At 31.0% G+C, this 3,662-nt stretch overlaps 1 long non-coding RNA gene across 1 annotated transcript in view; it reads left to right on the plus strand.

Annotated features, from left to right (window-relative positions):
* Positions 1-1,138, plus strand: part of LOC106768058 — a 2,739-nt gene extending 1,601 nt beyond the window's left edge. The window contains exon 3 of the long non-coding RNA XR_001376209.2: positions 825-1,138. This is a non-coding gene — a long non-coding RNA (uncharacterized LOC106768058). The remainder of the gene's footprint in view (positions 1-824) is intronic.
* Positions 1,139-3,662: the final 2,524 nt, after the last annotated feature.

The following is a 3,662-nucleotide window of genomic DNA, read 5'->3' on the forward strand; positions in this document are numbered from 1 at the left end:
TTATGTGTGGAAAATAAATTATAAGAATTGATTATTTTTATGTGTTGTGGTAATAATTTTATCGTAGTAATTTTATATGTTTCTGTGGTGATTTATTTGTTGTAGTATTTTTATAAGATGTTGTATATGAAGTCGTAATAGTTCATTGGTTGAAGTAAAACCTTGCGTTTGATGAGTCAATGTATAGTACTAAGACTATGTAAGAAAAGTATTGGGATTGTGTTATAAGTTTTGTGATTGGTGAGTAATGTATATTGTTGAGATTGTGTATATGTTGATTGTGGCAAAAAGTATATGATTACAAAGTGATGAAAATACGAACCAAGTGGTAAACCAAGTTCCATAAGTTTAAGGTCTCTTGGTGAGATATTTAGTGTTTTAAAATGGAAGTAGGGGCTCAGCCTTGGGAGTCATTCTGACGCTTCAATGGTTAACCAAACTCACTTAGAGAGGTTGAACCATGTGGTGAGAAGTAGCAGGAAGTCCTTAGTCTTGGGGGCTCCCAGTATGCCTCAAGGCCCGGAACGGACTAACCTCGTGAGTGTGGCAGGGTGGGGAACCCAAGTTTCATAAGTCACCACGGGTGCAAGACTCGCCATAGCCCGACTCTCATTTTAAAGTCCGGACGAGTCAAGTCTAGAAAATGCATGTATAGGATGTGTGTCTTACTTTACTTGATTTTGAGTTTGTTCTTGAACGTTATTTACTGTTAATAGTATGCTTTTTATATAATTAACTCACCCTTGCAATTGTTTGTCTGCTGTGTTACCATGTTGTGTGTGTATTGCTCTGTTGCGATGATCATCCATCTTGGATGTGAGCAGAAGAGAATAAGGTGTATGTGGAGAATGTCCTGGAGGAGAATGAAGACGTCGCTGCCTAGACTCTCTAGGAATTTCTAGGCTGTTATGCCCCTATGAACATTTCTAAATTATGTTATTTTGAGACACTTTCCAACTTATCTAGTTTGAATTAGTTTAACATTCCACGCTTTTAATTCCCCCTTAATTCCTGGATGACTGTAATCCTGATCTTTATACTACTCTACTCTTGACTGCTTTCAAATATTATCTATGATGACGTCTTAAATTATATACATGTATGCTATATAATTGGGATGTCACACCAATTATTTATTTATCTTCAATAATCATTATATATAATATTTAGTAGTTATAAAAAAAACTTTAGTATGAAATTTATAATATTCTTATATTTTGGTTAGACTGTATTTTTTTTCAAGTTTGAAATTTTATTCTAATGTACTACATAATATTTTCTGATCATTGGATAAGCCGTGGAGTTATGGGTGTAGTAAGGGTGGGACGACTAGTAAGGAGAAGTATGGAGGGGAAGGAGGGGAGGAATTAAGCTTGATGATGTTGATTTCATCGATGTGTCTTGGAATCTCTAGGTAATTGGAGGGCACGGTGGGATCAAAATTAACAAGTCCAGACATTCTTATTAACAAGTCCAGAAATTCTTCACAACTTTAGCTCAAATACATTAAGTGAAGACGACCATGCGATTTATCGCTAACATAAAAGTTATACCACTAAATCACAACTTCTTTACAACACAATCATACTAGTTTGATACATGTCAGCTTCACAAAACTTATCTATTGACAAGACTCAACTCCAGTAACTATACTGCAAAATGGCCCATCGACATTATTAACACTATCTTAATTAAGCTGTTATTAAATAAGTGTCAATCTTCCAAATATTTAAAAATAAAGTTGTTTCCAAAATTAAAAGTAAATGAACTATATTTATGTAAGTTGTAAATTATTAAAATAAGAGTAAAAAATTGTTGATATATAATTAACTCTTTATAAACTCGTCAAAATAATAAAGCGTATGTTATAAACTCCAATAACATAAATAAGCTCTTTTATACATTCTTTTAATGAATCAAACAAGACAGTTATTCAAGCTTGACTTCTAAAAGAAATATGACTCAATTCTAATAAAAAAAAAGAGACTCGAATATATAACCAAACAAGATTTACTCAATTCTAACTTGTTTATGACTTTATTTTTATTTTTTACTAATTTTTAATTTAAATAATATTTTGCTTATTGATTGAGTATTTGACAAACATCTTTACGATAAAATATAACTTTAAATTTATTAAGATAGCTTGAGATTGGAAAAGAAATCTTTCTTTATGTAAAGAAGGGACTTCTTTGAACAAAATGTAAACAAATTCATTCAGAATACAACTTTTAAAATCTAATGTTAATAAAAAATGTATATATCTTAGACGACAATAAACATTAAAAAATGTTTCAAATATAAATAATGAATAAAAATACAACTATCTAATATACATTCAAATCGTATTAAGTGAAAGCCATTATTATTGTATCAAATGAAAAGCATATATAAATTACAAATTAGTTAGTATTTAAATAATCAATTAAAAATTCCTGTGTATTTTTTTCTGAATATTTTTTTCTGAATATTGACCATTCAAATATGACCTAATAAATGTAAGACTATAATTGTACTTCTAACATATGTATGTGATACGTTTCTCTTTGTATATATTGTGTTCTCTCACAAACAAATGTAAAACCTACAAAATTTAGATGAGATTCATTTAAACTATCAAGTCTAACAATATGTTTTAATCCGTTTGTTCATAATGAGTACTTAATGAGATGAACTCAGATAATTCACCAACATCTACGGTGATCCCCACTCAATATATCTCCATTATGGGGACGGATTCAGTGATTTTTTCCGAAAAAAGTCACTGAACCCGTCCTCCTCCGTTATCCACCATCTTAAGTCGTCATATATCACCAGAAATAGATTCCAGGGATTCTTAAGACATATAACACGTGAACAAATAATTGTGTATGAGCACAATCTATCAAAAACGACTATCTCTTTTTGTTAATTAAGAGAGTTATACTCATCATTTACCATTCAATTATTGGCCAACTAAGTGAAAAAATATAAGAAAGAAACTCACATTAAATTTCTACACAACATGATTTGAAATTCAAGAAGGTGGGCTTATGAGATCAAATCACGGTGTCTGCTCATCAGCATCTTGTTTGACCAGTTTCTGCAGAAAAGCACCAAGTGACCAACATTAGGCAAAGTCGTAAAGATATATCTGCTTGAGTACAATTGACTGTAAAACCATGGCATCATAACTAAATCGATAATATCAACCAACACAGAAATTAAAATTAGAACTACATTTTTCCAGCATATTCAGTGACACGGAATTCATTTCAACCAAAACAGTCACAACACATTGCATTACACAGAAAAATGTGGAAGATCGAATAATCAGAACAGACAACAACATCATCATATAATACGAATCAACAAAATAAATTATGTCTCTCTCTATCCTGAAAAAGCTACAAAATACGTCTCAGAATTTGAATAAACGATAATTGCACGAAAAAGGAACGATCGAGGAAAAGCGAACACGAGACTACGGTAGATTTTAGACAGCAGAGAATTGAAGCACGAAAAGTTAATTGATTGGACATGAGAATCGATTGAATTGAAACGAATAATCATAATTCAAAGTAACAAACCATAAAACCTAGATCTATCCAGGTAAGTAATGAAAAATACCGATTTTAAATAAACAAAGTAACACGAAGATAACAAAAATAGGAGATAGAAAG

The sequence above is a fragment of the Vigna radiata genome, chromosome 7 (genome assembly GCF_000741045.1).
Source record: "Vigna radiata var. radiata cultivar VC1973A chromosome 7, Vradiata_ver6, whole genome shotgun sequence".
Classification (NCBI taxonomy): domain Eukaryota; kingdom Viridiplantae; phylum Streptophyta; class Magnoliopsida; order Fabales; family Fabaceae; genus Vigna; species Vigna radiata.